We start from the raw sequence: 21,636 nt of genomic DNA, 5'->3' as shown, positions 1-21,636 counted from the left end.
TATATGTCTGTCGCGAACATGGCATAGCTGAGTAGATTTTTTTTTACCTCAGCATTATATTTTACGACAACCTTATAGCTTTTGACCCCCTACACTGCTTCCTGAAACGTTGTATCTAACAAACTTGCACAGAACAAAGCAAACGTATCAATCTATGTCATATTCCGGAATTCTTTAAGGCATCTCAACACAAAAATGGATATTTTCTTCCAGTTTTAGGTAACCTACAAACAATTTACAAATTAAAATTTCCGCAAAATCGCTCCAGCTTACATCCTTGCAAATACATTTAAATTTGAAGAATTGCAATATGAAATAGTAAATTACCGATTTTACAAATCTGTCAAATGTTCATGAAATTAAAGAGAAGCTTACACAAATATGCAACCCTCACATTATATCGTCAACGTTTGTTATATAAAGTGTATTTCTAAAAGGGCACACGATTTTTTTTCAGCTGGTGCATCATCATAGCATTCTTTAATTGAATATGCAAGGAAAAAAACTTGAACCAAATTAAAATAATTCTGCTTACATCATATGCTTGATTATATCGATTAGAAGATATTATGTCACTATATCGATGGGTCCAGTTTTCGTTCGTCTCGGATAATGTGATACCTCGCTCCCTCAGTAGATATACTTTCTGAAAGAGATGCATCCAGAGAATTTCTTTGTCACTCATTGTGTATCGGATCAAACATCCGCTGGTAAGTGTTATAATTCGTATGCAATCTATTAATTTCTGTATAACTGGATCAGACTGTGTGCTGCTCCCCAAAATGTGCCACGACTCTTATTAAATCTAGGATTATTTGGCATTTGTCCTTATAAATGTGGTCTCCTCCACACATGAAAATATATAAACAACCATCATTACAGAGTACTGAGCCAAGCAATGTATGTAAACAATAGAAATGCAAAGAAATAGTTTTGTTACGAGTCTATGCTCTTAAAATAAGTAACAGAAAAGAGTGAGGACAACAAGCTTTGTGAAATTTAATAAAACAATTTATTTCCCACGAATACAAAGTGAAAAATGAGAAAAAAGAACATACGGTATTGCGAATGAAATCCGAAAATAATCCAAGAATTAGAGACACAAGTCCTAGTAATAAAACGTCCTGAATAAAACTCAGTTCAAGTCCCGAAGAGATCCCAAATTAAAGGCGATGACCTGTCTGTTATGGTCTGCGAAGTGCTGATGTATCAACAGTCTCTTCTTTAATCACAGACATATTATTCGTTTTTAATTCATTAACAATTCTAATGAATATCTTTATCCAAGAATTTTAACAGGGCACTTTTGTATTTCCAGAGAAAATAATCACTTGAACAATTTGAAAAAAAGAAAATCAACCCAAACTAGTCACAACATAATGCAACTAAAAGTGGTAGAGGTCAAAACAAGGCTGGTAAAATCCTCATAGTCACAAGATAATATAGTTCTCCGTTTCACATCAGGTCACAATAATCAATTTCCAAAAGCAACCATTACCTAATGGAAAAAACCTACTACAATGTTCTAATGAGCCTTGTTTATTTACAACACAATAGCCTACAGCATTCACTCAGGAATGCCCAAAAACCATGACCCTGATCAACATCAACATATTTACCCCTTCTTCATTTACCTACATAATGATCCTGATAATGAGCTCATACACATAGAGAATAATGATGCTGTTAATAGTTGTTTACATAAATGAAATAAAAGTTTTTCTCCAAATTCAATCAGGTCAATCCGATGCTCTGAAATTTATTTCTTTCACAAAACTGGATATAAGGTTATGTGTACGGCCCTTTATTATTACATTTAATCTGTCATTCATTATGGACTAGGTCCATTTGATGTAAACTCTTCCAAGTCGATAATGATGGCGACAGTTACTGTGAACACATTTCTATTAAATGCTTCAAATATTATAATACCATCTGTTGTTCTTTCCAGGCATCTGAATCCACACCGACAGCCTGATTTTAGTTTCTTTAAGTCCATTATTTATCACCCGTTGCATCGTTTGCAAACATAGCTTGACAGCGACATGGGACGAAAGTTGGAAGGGTCGGGATGGCCTTTCCAGGCTTCGGTACTAATATCAATGATCCCTCTCACGAAGACGGTGGGAAGTTGCCAGCTTCCCAAATTTTATTGAAAATGTTTCGCAGTGTATTGAGAGCTGTACCAAGAAAGTGTTTCAAAGTTCGACACTGGATATCATCTCTTCACTCTGAAGCGTCATGGACCCGATCCAGAGAATCGATTACTTCTCATATAGTGAACGGTTTATTGTAATATTCATCTTCGCTAGCCAATGTTGCGGTAACCCTACGTACAGGTTATCGGGACCTTCCATAGCGAAGATGTGTAATATTCAGCGTTAGCAGATTTGAATTTCCGAGAATCACGTGGCATTCGTATAGAACCTGATATTTTTTAGCATCTCTGTCTCACTGCACTCAGCCAAAATCTCCAGATCAAAAGAATGCTCGGAGGGGGGGGGGGGGAGGGGTCGAGAAATATGTTGCGAACATAAAGCCGAAATGAATACCAAACGTGTCCAATTCAAATATTTGTTGAATCTGTGCGATATAAATGAAGCTATCAATCACTGTTTTTCTATGCTTTGCTATCTAATATTGCTCCAGCTGCCAAACCGCATTTAAGGCACTGTGAAATCCGTCATCTTAACCTGATTTCAACTGTTAATAACATTTAAGACGTGGTGTGTACATTTTGTTGTGGATTTAAGATTCATATTAATCAAAATAGCTATAGGTTTGCGATTTCCATTTTCATCTTGACACTCATTAAGATCAAAAGGTTTATATAGTACTATAGGTAAATAATGTCAGTAGATCTAGATTTCATATTCAGGTTGATATGAGGGGCCCATTTCAATAATTCTTTTGCTTATTTTATTTTTTTTCGGGTGACATGCTTATCTATGAAAATCACAAAGAGATGTGAGCAGCGTCATGGACGTGCGACACAATATTTGTAAATGGGGCCAATTTAATTTCATTAAAATTGGATACCTTGATTGACATGTAAAATCTTTCTGTACTTGATATAACAATCCTTTTCCAATGGTACATGTTTTTTTATGTATATAAAATTTAGCACCCAACCCGCCGGCCGGAATAATAATGCATAGACATGGTGATGTTGTGTGCAGAATGATCCTTCATAAAGTTTTATATTTTGATTTCCTTGTGAGTGTGAATTTGCATTTTAGTCGATTTAGCTGCTTTAATGTGGTTTCATTATGGACTACATGTAGAACGCACACACAAGATTTATCCTTATTTTTTCATTCGAATAGTGTACCTAAGGTATTCTGATTCGAAAATGTTATGAATCATTTCAGCTTCAAAGTATTTATCATTTGCACTGATTATGCTACAAGCAAAGCAATGCAAATCACATCGGGTCAAAATGACAGATGTTCAATACGTCACATATCTGACTATTCGGACCACTTCGGATATTTCTACGTGACGAAAATATAGATCATATTTATGTAGGCGTTTTAATTTACAGGAAAATTCATCTATTTTCTTTGCCGGAAAAAACCTTTGCAAGAAACGATACCATATTTTCTTCGGACCACCTCGCCTATTTCTATGAGCTTCAGTTTAAAAAAATATAAACTACTTTTCTGTCAATGTGAACACACTCAAACAGTGGATCAAAAGACCGAATTAAGTATTTGAACGGTGATTCCAACGACAAGCAGTTCTGGTTCATTTTATGAAATTCTGCGATCTATTTAACCGTCTAATTTCCAACCACTCCTCTTGTGTCAGTACTTTATCCTCAGGATTGGTGCGTTCTTTGCCGTCTTGATTAAGACAAGATATCAATCTTAAATGTATATATATATATATATATATATATATATATATATATATATATATATATATATATATATATATATATATATATATATATATATATATATATATATATATATATATATATAAGACGATTGTAAGTCAACTGATCGTTCGCATGATTCTAACCGGAATCTGCAGTTTTCGCTTCTTCCAGTGCACTCCCACTGCCCTCACTAGTGTCTTCTGGCATTTTCTTCTAATGGAGGTCGAGCAAACGCTGAGAACGACGACAAGAAATAGTATATATTTTAGAGATGTTCATAGAGACTTGTGCACTAAATTCAATCTCAGAAAGATTATTACACGTGAGACGTGTTCCATCGGAAACACCGTGGATTGCTATCCTCATATTGGTATAATCTATCCGCATTATCAGCTCAGCAGTGACAGCCGTGATCGTATAGTGGTTAGTACTTCGCGTTGTGGCCGCGACAACCCAGGTTCGAATCCTGGTCACGGCATATATGTCTGTCGCGAACATGGCATAGCTGAGTAGATTTTTTTTTACCTCAGCATTATATTTTACGACAACCTTATAGCTTTTGACCCCCTACACTGCTTCCTGAAACGTTGTATCTAACAAACTTGCACAGAACAAAGCAAACGTATCAATCTATGTCATATTCCGGAATTCTTTAAGGCATCTCAACACAAAAATGGATATTTTCTTCCAGTTTTAGGTAACCTACAAACAATTTACAAATTAAAATTTCCGCAAAATCGCTCCAGCTTACATCCTTGCAAATACATTTAAATTTGAAGAATTGCAATATGAAATAGTAAATTACCGATTTTACAAATCTGTCAAATGTTCATGAAATTAAAGAGAAGCTTACACAAATATGCAACCCTCACATTATATCGTCAACGTTTGTTATATAAAGTGTATTTCTAAAAGGGCACACGATTTTTTTTCAACTGGTGCATCATCATAACATTCTTTAATTGAATATGCAAGGAAAAAAACTTGAACCAAATTAAAATAATTCTGCTTACATCATATGCTTGATTATATCGATTAGAAGATATTATGTCACTATATCGATGGGTCCAGTTTTCGTTCGTCTCGGATAATGTGATACCTCGCTCCCTCAGTAGATATACTTTCTGAAAGAGATGCATCCAGAGAATTTCTTTGTCACTCATTGTGTATCGGATCAAACATCCGCTGGTAAGTGTTATAATTCGTATGCAATCTATTAATTTCTGTATAACTGGATCAGACTGTGTGCTGCTCCCCAAAATGTGCCACGACTCTTATTAAATCTAGGATTATTTGGCATTTGTCCTTATAAATGTGGTCTCCTCCACACATGAAAATATATAAACAACCATCATTACAGAGTACTGAGCCAAGCAATGTATGTAAACAATAGAAATGCAAAGAAATAGTTTTGTTACGAGTCTATGCTCTTAAAATAAGTAACAGAAAAGAGTGAGGACAACAAGCTTTGTGAAATTTAATAAAACAATTTATTTCCCACGAATACAAAGTGAAAAATGAGAAAAAAGAACATACGGTATTGCGAATGAAATCCGAAAATAATCCAAGAATTAGAGACACAAGTCCTAGTAATAAAACGTCCTGAATAAAACTCAGTTCAAGTCCCGAAGAGATCCCAAATTAAAGGCGATGACCTGTCTGTTATGGTCTGCGAAGTGCTGATGTATCAACAGTCTCTTCTTTAATCACAGACATATTATTCGTTTTTAATTCATTAACAATTCTAATGAATATCTTTATCCAAGAATTTTAACAGGGCACTTTTGTATTTCCAGAGAAAATAATCACTTGAACAATTTGAAAAAAAGAAAATCAACCCAAACTAGTCACAACATAATGCAACTAAAAGTGGTAGAGGTCAAAACAAGGCTGGTAAAATCCTCATAGTCACAAGATAATATAGTTCTCCGTTTCACATCAGGTCACAATAATCAATTTCCAAAAGCAACCATTACCTAATGGAAAAAACCTACTACAATGTTCTAATGAGCCTTGTTTATTTACAACACAATAGCCTACAGCATTCACTCAGGAATGCCCAAAAACCATGACCCTGATCAGCATCAACATATTTACCCCTTCTTCATTTACCTACATAATGATCCTGATAATGAGCTCATACACATAGAGAATAATGATGCTGTTAATAGTTGTTTACATAAATGAAATAAAAGTTTTTCTCCAAATTCAATCAGGTCAATCCGATGCTCTGAAATTTATTTCTTTCACAAAACTGGATATAAGGTTATGTGTACGGCCCTTTATTATTACATTTAATCTGTCATTCATTATGGACTAGGTCCATTTGATGTAAACTCTTCCAAGTCGATAATGATGGCGACAGTTACTGTGAACACATTTCTATTAAATGCTTCAAATATTATAATACCATCTGTTGTTCTTTCCAGGCATCTGAATCCACACCGACAGCCTGATTTTAGTTTCTTTAAGTCCATTATTTATCACCCGTTGCATCGTTTGCAAACATAGCTTGACAGCGACATGGGACGAAAGTTGGAAGGGTCGGGATGGCCTTTCCAGGCTTCGGTACTAATATCAATGATCCCTCTCACGAAGACGGTGGGAAGTTGCCAGCTTCCCAAATTTTATTGAAAATGTTTCGCAGTGTATTGAGAGCTGTACCAAGAAAGTGTTTCAAAGTTCGACACTGGATATCATCTCTTCACTCTGAAGCGTCATGGACCCGATCCAGAGAATCGATTACTTCTCATATAGTGAACGGTTTATTGTAATATTCATCTTCGCTAGCCAATGTTGCGGTAACCCTACGTACAGGTTATCGGGACCTTCCATAGCGAAGATGTGTAATATTCAGCGTTAGCAGATTTGAATTTCCGAGAATCACGTGGCATTCGTATAGAACCTGATATTTTTTAGCATCTCTGTCTCACTGCACTCAGCCAAAATCTCCAGATCAAAAGAATGCTCGGAGGGGGGGGGGGAGGGGTCGAGAAATATGTTGCGAACATAAAGCCGAAATGAATACCAAACGTGTCCAATTCAAATATTTGTTGAATCTGTGCGATATAAATGAAGCTATCAATCACTGTTTTTCTATGCTTTGCTATCTAATATTGCTCCAGCTGCCAAACCGCATTTAAGGCACTGTGAAATACGTCATCTTAACCTGATTTCAACTGTTAATAACATTTAAGACGTGGTGTGTACATTTTGTTGTGGATTTAAGATTCATATTAATCAAAATAGCTATAGGTTTTCGATTTCCATTTTCATCTTGACACTCATTAAGATCAAAAGGTTTATATAGTACTATAGGTAAATAATGTCAGTAGATCTAGATTTCATATTCAGGTTGATATGAGGGGCCCATTTCAATAATTCTTTTGCTTATTTTATTTTTTTCGGGTGACATGCTTATCTATGAAAATCACAAAGAGATGTGAGCAGCGTCATGGACGTGCGACACAATATTTGTAAATGGGGCCAATTTAATTTCATTAAAATTGGATACCTTGATTGACATGTAAAATCTTTCTGTACTTGATATAACAATCCTTTTCCAATGGTACATGTTTTTTTATGTATATAAAATTTAGCGCCCAACCCGCCGGCCGGAATAATAATGCATAGACATGGTGATGTTGTGTGCAGAATGATCCTTCATAAAGTTTTATATTTTGATTTCCTTGTGAGTGTGAATTTGCATTTTAGTCGATTTAGCTGCTTTAATGTGGTTTCATTATGGACTACATGTAGAACGCACACACAAGATTTATCCTTATTTTTTCATTCGAATAGTGTACCTAAGGTATTCTGATTCGAAAATGTTATGAATCATTTCAGCTTCAAAGTATTTATCATTTGCACTGATTATGCTACAAGCAAAGCAATGCAAATCACATCGGGTCAAAATGACAGATGTTCAATACGTCACATATCTGACTATTCGGACCACTTCGGATATTTCTACGTGACGAAAATATAGATCATATTTATGTAGGCGTTTTAATTTACAGGAAAATTCATCTATTTTCTTTGCCGGAAAAAACCTTTGCAAAAAACGATACCATATTTTCTTCGGACCACCTCGCCTATTTCTATGAGCTTCAGTTTAAAAAAATATAAAACTACTTTTCTGTCAATGTGAACACACTCAAACAGTGGATCAAAAGACCGAATTAAGTATTTGAACGGTGATTCCAACGACAAGCAGTTCTGGTTCATTTTATGAAATTCTGCGATCTATTTAACCGTCTAATTTCCAACCACTCCTCTTGTGTCAGTACTTTATCCTCAGGATTGGTGCGTTCTTTGCCGTTTTGATTAAGACAAGATATCAATCTTAAATGTATATATCTATCTATATATATATATATATATATATATATATATATATATATATATATATATATATATATATATATATATATATATATATATATAAGACGATTGTAAGTCAACTGATCGTTCGCATGATTCTAACCGGAATCTGCAGTTTTCGCTTCTTCCAGTGCACTCCCACTGCCCTCACTAGTGTCTTCTGGCATTTTCTTCTAATGGAGGTCGAGCAAACGCTGAGAACGACGACAAGAAATAGTATATATTTTAGAGATGTTCATAGAGACTTGTGCACTAAATTCAATCTCAGAAAGATTATTACACGTGAGACGTGTTCCATCGGAAACACCGTGGATTGCTATCCTCATATTGGTATAATCTATCCGCATTATCAGCTCAGCAGTGACAGCCGTGATCGTATAGTGGTTAGTACTTCGCGTTGTGGCCGCGACAACCAAGGTTCGAATCCTGGTCACGGCATATATGTCTGTCGCGAGCATGGCATAGCTGAGTAGATTTTTTTTTACCTCAGCATTATATTTTACGACAACCTTATAGCTTTTGACCCCCTACACTGCTTCCTGAAACGTTGTATCTAACAAACTTGCACAGAACAAAGCAAACGTATCAATCTATGTCATATTCCGGAATTCTTTAAGGCATCTCAACACAAAAATGGATATTTTCTTCCAGTTTTAGGTAACCTACAAACAATTTACAAATTAAAATTTCCGCAAAATCGCTCCAGCTTACATCCTTGCAAATACATTTAAATTTGAAGAATTGCAATATGAAATAGTAAATTACCGATTTTACAAATCTGTCAAATGTTCATGAAATTAAAGAGAAGCTTACACAAATATGCAACCCTCACATTATATCGTCAACGTTTGTTGTATAAAGTGTATTTCTAAAAGAGCACACGATTTTTTTTCAACTGGTGCATCATCATAACATTCTTTAATTGAATATGCAAGGAAAAAAACTTGAACCAAATTAAAATAATTCTGCTTACATCATATGCTTGATTATATCGATTAGAAGATATTATGTCACTATATCGATGGGTCCAGTTTTCGTTCGTCTCGGATAATGTGATACCTCGCTCCCTCAGTAGATATACTTTCTGAAAGAGATGCATCCAGAGAATTTCTTTGTCACTCATTGTGTATCGGATCAAACATCCGCTGGTAAGTGTTATAATTCGTATGCAATCTATTAATTCCTGTATAACTGGATCAGACTGTGTGCTGCTCCCCAAAATGTGCCACGACTCTTATTAAATCTAGGATTATTTGGCATTTGTCCTTATAAATGTGGTCTCCTCCACACATGAAAATATATAAACAACCATCATTACAGAGTACTGAGCCAAGCAATGTATGTAAACAATAGAAATGCAAAGAAATAGTTTTGTTACGAGTCTATGCTCTTAAAATAAGTAACAGAAAAGAGTGAGGACAACAAGCTTTGTGAAATTTAATAAAACAATTTATTTCCCACGAATACAAAGTGAAAAATGAGAAAAAAGAACATACGGTATTGCGAATGAAATCCGAAAATAATCCAAGAATTAGAGACACAAGTCCTAGTAATAAAACGTCCTGAATAAAACTCAGTTCAAGTCCCGAAGAGATCCCAAATTAAAGGCGATGACCTGTCTGTTATGGTCTGCGAAGTGCTGATGTATCAACAGTCTCTTCTTTAATCACAGACATATTATTCGTTTTTAATTCATTAACAATTCTAATGAATATCTTTATCCAAGAATTTTAACAGGGCACTTTTGTATTTCCAGAGAAAATAATCACTTGAACAATTTGAAAAAAAGAAAATCAACCCAAACTAGTCACAACATAATGCAACTAAAAGTGCTAGATGTCAAAACAAGGCTGGTAAAATCCTCATAGTCACAAGATAATATAGTTCTCCGTTTCACATCAGGTCACAATAATCAATTTCCAAAAGCAACCATTACCTAATGGAAAAAACCTACTACAATGTTCTAATGAGCCTTGTTTATTTACAACACAATAGCCTACAGCATTCACTCAGGAATGCCCAAAAACCATGACCCTGATCAACATCAACATATTTACCCCTTCTTCATTTACCTACATAATGATCCTGATAATGAGCTCATACACATAGAGAATAATGATGCTGTTAATAGTTGTTTACATAAATGAAATAAAAGTTTTTCTCCAAATTCAATCAGGTCAATCCGATGCTCTGAAATTTATTTCTTTCACAAAACTGGATATAAGGTTATGTGTACGGCCCTTTATTATTACATTTAATCTGTCATTCATTATGGACTAGGTCCATTTGATGTAAACTCTTCCAAGTCGATAATGATGGCGACAGTTACTGTGAACACATTTCTATTAAATGCTTCAAATATTATAATACCATCTGTTGTTCTTTCCAGGCATCTGAATCCACACCGACAGCCTGATTTTAGTTTCTTTAAGTCCATTATTTATCACCCGTTGCATCGTTTGCAAACATAGCTTGACAGCGACATGGGACGAAAGTTGGAAGGGTCGGGATGGCCTTTCCAGGCTTCGGTACTAATATCAATGATCCCTCTCACGAAGACGGTGGGAAGTTGCCAGCTTCCCAAATTTTATTGAAAATGTTTCGCAGTGTATTGAGAGCTGTACCAAGAAAGTGTTTCAAAGTTCGACACTGGATATCATCTCTTCACTCTGAAGCGTCATGGACCCGATCCAGAGAATCGATTACTTCTCATATAGTGAACGGTTTATTGTAATATTCATCTTCGCTAGCCAATGTTGCGGTAACCCTACGTACAGGTTATCGGGACCTTCCATAGCGAAGATGTGTAATATTCAGCGTTAGCAGATTTGAATTTCCGAGAATCACGTGGCATTCGTATAGAACCTGATATTTTTTAGCATCTCTGTCTCACTGCACTCAGCCAAAATCTCCATATCAACAGAATGCTCGGAGGGGGGGGGGGGAGGGGTCGAGAAATATGTTGCGAACATAAAGCCGAAATGAATACCAAACGTGTCCAATTCAAATATTTGTTGAATCTGTGCGATATAAATGAAGCTATCAATCACTGTTTTTCTATGCTTTGCTATCTAATATTGCTCCAGCTGCCAAACCGCATTTAAGGCACTGTGAACTCAGTCATCTTAACCTGATTTCAACTGTTAATAACATTTAAGACGTGGTGTGTACATTTTGTTGTGGATTTAAGATTCATATTAATCAAAATAGCTATAGGTTTTCGATTTCCATTTTCATCTTGACACTCATTAAGATCAAAAGGTTTATATAGTACTATAGGTAAATAATGTCAGTAGATCTAGATTTCATATTCAGGTTGATATGAGGGGCCCATTTCAATAATTCTTTTGCTTATTTTATTTTATTTCGGGTGACATGCTTATCTATGAAAATCACAAAGAGATGTGAGCAGCGTCATGGACGTGCGACACAGTATTTGTAAATGGGGCCAATTTAATTTCATTAAAATTGGATACCTTGATTGACATGTAAAATCTTTCTGTACTTGATATAACAATCCTTTTCCAATGGTACATGTTTTTTTATGTATATAAAATTTAGCACCCAACCCGCCGGCCGGAATAATAATGCATAGACATGGTGATGTTGTGTGCAGAATGATCCTTCATAAAGTTTTATATTTTGATTTCCTTGTGAGTGTGAATTTGCATTTTAGTCGATTTTGCTGCTTTAATGTGGTTTCATTATGGACTACATGTAGAACGCACACACAAGATTTATCCTTATTTTTTCATTCGAATAGTGTACCTAAGGTATTCTGATTCGAAAATGTTATGAATCATTTCAGCTTCAAAGTATTTATCATTTGCACCGATTATGCTACAAGCAAAGCAATGCAAATCACATCGGGTCAAAATGACAGATGTTCAATACGTCACATATCTGACTATTCGGACCACTTCGGATATTTCTACGTGACGAAAATATAGATCATATTTATGTAGGCGTTTTAATTTACAGGAAAATTCATCTATTTTCTTTGCCGGAAATACCTTTGCAAAAAACGATACCATATTTTCTTCGGACCACCTCGCCTATTTCTATGAGCTTCAGTTTAAAAAAATATAAAACTACTTTTCTGTCAATGTGAACACACTCAAACAGTGGATCAAAAGACCGAATTAAGTATTTGAACGGTGATTCCAACGACAAGCAGTTCTGGTTCATTTTATGAAATTCTGCGATCTATTTAACCGTCTAATTTCCAACCACTCCTCTTGTGTCAGTACTTTATCCTCAGGATTGGTGCGTTCTTTGCCGTTTTGTTTAAGACAAGATATCAATCTTAAATGTATATATCTATACATATATATATATATATATATATATATATATATATATATATATATATATATATATATATATATATATATATATATATAAGACGATTGTAAGTCAACTGATCGTTCGCATGATTCTAACCGGAATCTGCAGTTTTCGCTTCTTCCAGTGCACTCCCACTGCCCTCACTAGTGTCTTCTGGCATTTTCTTCTAATGGAGGTCGAGCAAACGCTGAGAACGACGACAAGAAATAGTATATATTTTAGAGATGTTCATAGAGACTTGTGCACTAAATTCAATCTCAGAAAGATTATTACACGTGAGACGTGTTCCATCGGAAACACCGTGGATTGCTATCCTCATATTGGTATAATCTATCCGCATTATCAGCTCAGCAGTGACAGCCGTGATCGTATAGTGGTTAGTACTTCGCGTTGTGGCCGCGACAACCCAGGTTCGAATCCTGGTCACGGCATATATGTCTGTCGCGAACATGGCATAGCTGAGTAGATTTTTTTTTACCTCAGCATTATATTTTACGACAACCTTATAGCTTTTGACCCCCTACACTGCTTCCTGAAACGTTGTATCTAACAAACTTGCACAGAACAAAGCAAACGTATCAATCTATGTCATATTCCGGAATTCTTTAAGGCATCTCAACACAAAAATGGATATTTTCTTCCAGTTTTAGGTAACCTACAAACAATTTACAAATTAAAATTTCCGCAAAATCGCTCCAGCTTACATCCTTGCAAATACATTTAAATTTGAAGAATTGCAATATGAAATAGTAAATTACCGATTTTACAAATCTGTCAAATGTTCATGAAATTAAAGAGAAGCTTACACAAATATGCAACCCTCACATTATATCGTCAACGTTTGTTGTATAAAGTGTATTTCTAAAAGGGCACACGATTTTTTTTCAACTGGTGCATCATCATAACATTCTTTAATTGAATATGCAAGGAAAAAAACTTGAACCAAATTAAAATAAATCTGCTTACATCATATGCTTGATTATATCGATTAGAAGATATTATGTCACTATATCGATGGGTCCAGTTTTCGTTCGTCTCGGATAATGTGATACCTCGCTCCCTCAGTAGATATACTTTCTGAAAGAGATGCATCCAGAGAATTTCTTTGTCACTCATTGTGTATCGGATCAAACATCCGCTGGTAAGTGTTATAATTCGTATGCAATCTATTAATTTCTGTATAACTGGATCAGACTGTGTGCTGCTCCCCAAAATGTGCCACGACTCTTATTAAATCTAGGATTATTTGGCATTTGTCCTTATAAATGTGGTCTCCTCCACACATGAAAATATATAAACAACCATCATTACAGAGTACTGAGCCAAGCAATGTATGTAAACAATAGAAATGCAAAGAAATAGTTTTGTTACGAGTCTATGCTCTTAAAATAAGTAACAGAAAAGAGTGAGGACAACAAGCTTTGTGAAATTTAATAAAACAATTTATTTCCCACGAATACAAAGTGAAAAATGAGAAAAAAGAACATACGGTATTGCGAATGAAATCCGAAAATAATCCAAGAATTAGAGACACAAGTCCTAGTAATAAAACGTCCTGAATAAAACTCAGTTCAAGTCCCGAAGAGATCCCAAATTAAAGGCGATGACCTGTCTGTTATGGTCTGCGAAGTGCTGATGTATCAACAGTCTCTTCTTTAATCACAGACATATTATTCGTTTTTAATTCATTAACAATTCTAATGAATATCTTTATCCAAGAATTTTAACAGGGCACTTTTGTATTTCCAGAGAAAATAATCACTTGAACAATTTGAAAAAAAGAAAATCAACCCAAACTAGTCACAACATAATGCAACTAAAAGTGGTAGAGGTCAAAACAAGGCTGGTAAAATCCTCATAGTCACAAGATAATATAGTTCTCCGTTTCACATCAGGTCACAATAATCAATTTCCAAAAGCAACCATTACCTAATGGAAAAAACCTACTACAATGTTCTAATGAGCCTTGTTTATTTACAACACAATAGCCTACAGCATTCACTCAGGAATGCCCAAAAACCATGACCCTGATCAACATCAACATATTTACCCCTTCTTCATTTACCTACATAATGATCCTGATAATGAGCTCATACACATAGAGAATAATGATGCTGTTAATAGTTGTTTACATAAATGAAATAAAAGTTTTTCTCCAAATTCAATCAGGTCAATCCGATGCTCTGAAATTTATTTCTTTCACAAAACTGGATATAAGGTTATGTGTACGGCCCTTTATTATTACATTTAATCTGTCATTCATTATGGACTAGGTCCATTTGATGTAAACTCTTCCAAGTCGATAATGATGGCGACAGTTACTGTGAACACATTTCTATTAAATGCTTCAAATATTATAATACCATCTGTTGTTCTTTCCAGGCATCTGAATCCACACCGACAGACGGATTTTAGTTTCTTTAAGTCCATTATTTATCACCCGTTGCATCGTTTGCAAACATAGCTTGACAGCGACATGGGACGAAAGTTGGAAGGGTCGGGATGGCCTTTCCAGGCTTCGGTACTAATATCAATGATCCCTCTCACGAAGACGGTGGGAAGTTGCCAGCTTCCCAAATTTTATTGAAAATGTTTCGCAGTGTATTGAGAGCTGTACCAAGAAAGTGTTTCAAAGTTCGACACTGGATATCATCTCTTCACTCTGAAGCGTCATGGACCCGATCCAGAGAATCGATTACTTCTCATATAGTGAACGGTTTATTGTAATATTCATCTTCGCTAGCCAATGTTGCGGTAACCCTACGTACAGGTTATCGGGACCTTCCATAGCGAAGATGTGTAATATTCAGCGTTAGCAGATTTGAATTTCCGAGAATCACGTGGCATTCGTATAGAACCTGATATTTTTTAGCATCTCTGTCTCACTGCACTCAACCAAAATCTCCAGATCAAAAGAATGCTCGGAGGGTGGGGGGGGAGGGGTCGAGAAATATGTTGCGAACATAAAGCCGAAATGAATACCAAACGTGTCCAATTCAAATATTTGTTGAATCTGTGCGATATAAATGAAGCTATCAATCACTGTTTTTCTATGCTTTGCTATCTAATATTGCTCCAGCTGCCAAACCGCATTTAAGGCACTGTGAACTCAGTCATCTTAACCTGATTTCAACTGTTAATAACATTTAAAACGTGGTGTGTACATTTTGTTGTGGATTTAAGATTCATATTAATCAAAATAGCTATAGGTTTTCGATTTCCATTTTCATCTTGACACTTATTAAGATCAAAAGGTTTATATAGTACTATAGGTAAATAATGTCAGTAGATCTAGATTTCATATTCAGGTTGATATGAGGGGCCCATTTCAATAATTCTTTTGCTTATTTTATTTTATTTCGGGTGACATGCTTATCTATGAAAATCACAAAGAGATGTGAGCAGCGTCATGGACGTGCGACACAGTATTTGTAAATGGGGCCAATTTAATTTCATTAAAATTGGATACCTTGATTGACATGTAAAATCTTTCTGTACTTGATATAACAATCCTTTTCCAATGGTACATGTTTTTTTATGTATATAAAATTTAACACCCAACCCGCCGGCCGGAATAATAATGCATAGACATGGTGATGTTGTGTGCAGAGTGATCCTTCATAAAGTTTTATATTTTGATTTCCTTGTGAGTGTGAATTTGCATTTTAGTCGATTTTGCTGCTTTAATGTGGTTTCATTATGGACTACATGTAGAACGCACACATAGAACGCACACACAAGATTTATCCTTATTTTTTCATTCGAATAGTGTACCTAAGGTATTCTGATTCGAAAATGTTATGAATCATTTCAGCTTCAAAGTATTTATCATTTGCACTGATTATGCTACAAGCAAAGCAATGCAAATCACATCGGGTCAAAATGACAGATGTTCAATACGTCACATATCTGACTATTCGGACCACTTCGGATATTTCTACGTGACGAAAATATAGATCATATTTATGTAGGCGTTTTAATTTACAGGAAAATTCATCTATTTTCTTTGCCGGAAATACCTTTGCAAAAAACGATACCATATTTTCTTCGGACCACCTCGCCTATTTCTATGAGCTTCAGTTTAAAAAAATATAAAACTACTTTTCTGTCAATGTGAACACACTCAAACAGTGGATCAAAAGACCGAATTAAGTATTTGAACGGTGATTCCAACGACAAGCAGTTCTGGTTCATTTTATGAAATTCTGCGATCTATTTAACCGTCTAATTTCCAACCACTCCTCTTGTGTCAGTACTTTATCCTCAGGATTGGTGCGTTCTTTGCCGTTTTGATTAAGACAAGATATCAATCTTAAATGTATATATATATATATATATATATATATATATATATATATATATATATAAGACGATTGTAAGTCAACTGATCGTTCGCATGATTCTAACCGGAATCTGCAGTTTTCGCTTCTTCCAGTGCACTCCCACTGCCCTCACTAGTGTCTTCTGGCATTTTCTTCTAATGGAGGTCGAGCAAACGCTGAGAACGACGACAAGAAATAGTATATATTTTAGAGATGTTCATAGAGACTTGTGCACTAAATTCAATCTCAGAAAGATTATTACACGTGAGACGTGTTCCATCGGGAACACCGTGGATTGCTATCCTCATATTGGTATAATCTATCCGCATTATCAGCTCAGCAGTGACAGCCGTGATCGTATAGTGGTTAGTACTTCGCGTTGTGGCCGCGACAACCCAGGTTCGAATCCTGGTCACGGCATATATGTCTGTCGCGAACATGGCATAGCTGAGTAGATTTTTTTTTACCTCAGCATTATATTTTACGACAACCTTATAGCTTTTGACCCCCTACACTGCTTCCTGAAACGTTGTATCTAACAAACTTGCACAGAACAAAGCAAACGTATCAATCTATGTCATATTCCGGAATTCTTTAAGGCATCTCAACACAAAAATGGATATTTTCTTCCAGTTTTAGGTAACCTACAAACAATTTACAAATTAAAATTTCCGCAAAATCGCTCCAGCTTACATCCTTGCAAATACATTTAAATTTGAAGAATTGCAATATGAAATAGTAAATTACCGATTTTACAAATCTGTCAAATGTTCATGAAATTAAAGAGAAGCTTACACAAATATGCAACCCTCACATTATATCGTCAACGTTTGTTATATAAAGTGTATTTCTAAAAGGGCACACGATTTTTTTTCAACTGGTGCATCATCATAACATTCTTTAATTGAATATGCAAGGAAAAAAACTTGAACCAAATTAAAATAATTCTGCTTACATCATATGCTTGATTATATCGATTAGAAGATATTATGTCACTATACCGATGGGTCCAGTTTTCGTTCGTCTCGGATAATGTGATACCTCGCTCCCTCAGTAGATATACTTTCTGAAAGAGATGCATCCAGAGAATTTCTTTGTCTCTCATTGTGTATCGGATCAAACATCCGCTGGTAAGTGTTATAATTCGTATGCAATCTATTAATTCCTTTATAACTGGATCAGACTGTGTGCTGCTCCCCAAAATGTGCCACGACTCTTATTAAATCTAGGATTATTTGGCATTTGTCCTTATAAATGTGGTCTCCTCCACACATGAAAATATACAAACAAACTTTCATTACAGAGTACTGAGCCAAGAAATCTATGTAAACAATAGAAATGCAAAGAAATAGTTTTGTTACGAGTCTATGCTCTTAAAATAAGTAACAGAAAAGAGTGAGGACAACAAGCTTTGTGAAATTTAATAAAACAATTTATTTCCCACGAATACAAAGTGAAAAATGAGAAAAAAGAACATACGGTATTGCGAATGAAATCCGAAAATAATCCAAGAATTAGAGACACAAGTCCTAGTAATAAAACGTCCTGAATAAAACTCAGTTCAAGTCCCGAAGAGATCCCAAATTAAAGGCGATGACCTGTCTGTTATGGTCTGCGAAGTGCTGATGTATCAACAGTCTCTTCTTTAATCACAGACATATTATTCGTTTTTAATTCATTAACAATTCTAATGAATATCTTTATCCAAGAATTTTAACAGGGCACTTTTGTATTTCCAGAGAAAATAATCACTTGAACAATTTGAAAAAAAGAAAATCAACCCAAACTAGTCACAACATAATGCAACTAAAAGTGCTAGATGTCAAAACAAGGCTGGTAAAATCCTCATAGTCACAAGATAATATAGTTCTCCGTTTCACATCAGGTCACAATAATCAATTTCCAAAAGCAACCATTACCTAATGGAAAAAACCTACTACAATGTTCTAATGAGCCTTGTTTATTTACAACACAATAGCCTACAGCATTCACTCAGGAATGCCCAAAAACCATGACCCTGATCAACATCAACATATTTACCCCTTCTTCATTTACCTACATAATGATCCTGATAATGAGCTCATACACATAGAGAATAATGATGCTGTTAATAGTTGTTTACATAAATGAAATAAAAGTTTTTCTCCAAATTCAATCAGGTCAATCCGATGCTCTGAAATTTATTTCTTTCACAAAACTGGATATAAGGTTATGTGTACGGCCCTTTATTATTACATTTAATCTGTCATTCATTATGGACTAGGTCCATTTGATGTAAACTCTTCCAAGTCGATAATGATGGCGACAGTTACTGTGAACACATTTCTATTAAATGCTTCAAATATTATAATACCATCTGTTGTTCTTTCCAGGCATCTGAATCCACACCGACAGCCTGATTTTAGTTTCTTTAAGTCCATTATTTATCACCCGTTGCATCGTTTGCAAACATAGCTTGACAGCGACATGGGACGAAAGTTGGAAGGGTCGGGATGGCCTTTCCAGGCTTCGGTACTAATATCAATGATCCCTCTCACGAAGACGGTGGGAAGTTGCCAGCTTCCCAAATTTTATTGAAAATGTTTCGCAGTGTATTGAGAGCTGTACCAAGAAAGTGTTTCAAAGTTCGACACTGGATATCATCTCTTCACTCTGAAGCGTCATGGACCCGATCCAGAGAATCGATTACTTCTCATATAGTGAACGGTTTATTGTAATATTCATCTTCGCTAGCCAATGTTGCGGTAACCCTACGTACAGGTTATCGGGACCTTCCATAGCGAAGATGTGTAATATTCAGCGTTAGCAGATTTGAATTTCCGAGAATCACGTGGCATTCGTATAGAACCTGATATTTTTTAGCATCTCTGTCTCACTGCACTCAGCCAAAATCTCCAGATCAAAAGAATGCTCGGAGGGTGGGGGGGGGGGTCGAGAAATATGTTGCGAACATAAAGCCGAAATGAATACCAAACGTGTCCAATTCAAATATTTGTTGAATCTGTGCGATATAAATGAAGCTATCAATCATTGTTTTTCTATGCTTTGCTATCTAATATTGCTCCAGCTGCCAAACCGCATTCAAGGCACTGTGAACTCAGTCATCTTAACCTGATTTCAACTGTTAATAACATTTAAAACGTGGTGTGTACATTTTGTTGTGGATTTAAGATTCATATTAATCAAAATAGCTATAGGTTTTCGATTTCCATTTTCATCTTGACACTCATTAAGATCAAAAGGTTTATATAGTACTATAGGTAAATAATGTCAGTAGATCTAGATTTCATATTCAGGTTGATATGAGGGGCCCATTTCAATAATTCTTTTGCTTATTTTATTTTATTTCGGGTGACATGCTTATCTATGAAAATCACAAAGAGATGTGAGCAGCGTCATGGACGTGCGACACAATATTTGTAAATGGGGCCAATTTAATTTCATTAAAATTGGATACCTTGATTGACATGTAAAATCTTTCTGTACTTGATATATCAATCCTTTTCCAATGGTACATGTTTTCTTATGTATATAAAATTTAGCGCCCAACCCGCCGGCCGGAATAATAATGCATAGACATGGTGATGTTGTGTGCAGAGTGATCCTTCATAAAGTTTTATATTTTGATTTCCTTGTGAGTGTGAATTTGCATTTTAGTCGATTTTGCTGCTTTTATGTGGTTTCATTATGGACTACATGTAGAACGCACACACAAGATTTATCCTTATTTTTTCATTCGAATAGTGTACCTAAGGTATTCTGATTCGAAAATGTTATGAATCATTTCAGCTTCAAAGTATTTATCATTTGCACTGATTATGCTACAAGCAAAGCAATGCAAATCACATCGGGTCAAAATGACAGATGTTCAATACGTCACATATCTGACTATTCGGACCACTTCGGATATTTCTACGTGACGAAAATATAGATCATATTTATGTAGGCGTTTTAATTTACAGGAAAATTCATCTATTTTCTTTGCCGGAAATACCTTTGCAAAAAACGATACCATATTTTCTTCGGACCACCTCGCCTATTTCTATGAGCTTCAGTTTAAAAAAATATAAAACTACTTTTCTGTCAATGTGAACACACCCAAACAGTGGATCAAAAGACCGAATTAAGTATTTGAACGGTGATTCCAACGACAAGCAGTTCTGGTTCATTTTATGAAATTCTGCGATCTATTTAACCGTCTTCTTTCCAACCACTCCTCTTGTGTCAGTACTTTATCCTCAGGATTGGTGCGTTCTCTGCCGTTTTGATTAAGACAAGATATCAATCTTAAATGTATATATCTATATCTATATCTATATATATATATATATATATATATATATATATATATATATATATATATATATATATATATATATATATATATATATATATATAAGACGATTGTAAGTCAACTGATCGTTCGCATGATTCTAACCGGAATCTGCAGTTTTCGCTTCTTCCAGTGCACTCCCACTGCCCTCACTAGTGTCTTCTGGCATTTTCTTCTAATGGAGGTCGAGCAAACGCTGAGAAAGACGACAAGAAATAGTATATATTTTAGAGATGTTCATAGAGACTTGTGCACTAAATTCAATCTCAGAAAGATTATTACACGTGAGACGTGTTCCATCGGAAACACCGTGGATTGCTATCCTCATATTGGTATAATCTATCCGCATTATCAGCTCAGCAGTGACA

The 21,636-nt window shown here is 35.3% G+C and overlaps 4 non-coding genes across 4 annotated transcripts; all 4 read left to right on the top strand.

The window, feature by feature from the left end:
• The first annotated feature begins 4,289 nt into the window (after positions 1–4,289).
• Trnah-gug (transfer RNA histidin (anticodon GUG)) lies at positions 4,290–4,361 on the top strand. Its single transcript has one exon. It is a non-coding gene; the product is annotated as a tRNA-His (tRNA).
• Positions 4,362–8,632: 4,271 nt separating this feature from the next.
• On the top strand, positions 8,633–8,704 carry Trnah-gug (transfer RNA histidin (anticodon GUG)). The gene has a single exon. It is a non-coding gene; the product is annotated as a tRNA-His (tRNA).
• A 4,268-nt stretch (positions 8,705–12,972) lies between these two features.
• Trnah-gug (transfer RNA histidin (anticodon GUG)) lies at positions 12,973–13,044 on the top strand. The gene has a single exon. It is a non-coding gene; the product is annotated as a tRNA-His (tRNA).
• Positions 13,045–17,283: 4,239 nt separating this feature from the next.
• Positions 17,284–17,355, top strand: Trnah-gug (transfer RNA histidin (anticodon GUG)). Its single transcript has one exon. It is a non-coding gene; the product is annotated as a tRNA-His (tRNA).
• The last annotated feature ends 4,281 nt before the right edge of the window (positions 17,356–21,636 follow it).

This window comes from Sinohyriopsis cumingii, unplaced genomic scaffold, assembly GCF_028554795.1.
Source record: "Sinohyriopsis cumingii isolate HCF-2022 unplaced genomic scaffold, ASM2855479v2 utg001808l, whole genome shotgun sequence".
Classification (NCBI taxonomy): domain Eukaryota; kingdom Metazoa; phylum Mollusca; class Bivalvia; order Unionida; family Unionidae; genus Sinohyriopsis; species Sinohyriopsis cumingii.
Note: the sequence above shows the minus strand (reverse complement) of the source record. Positions and strands in the feature narration are given on the sequence as shown.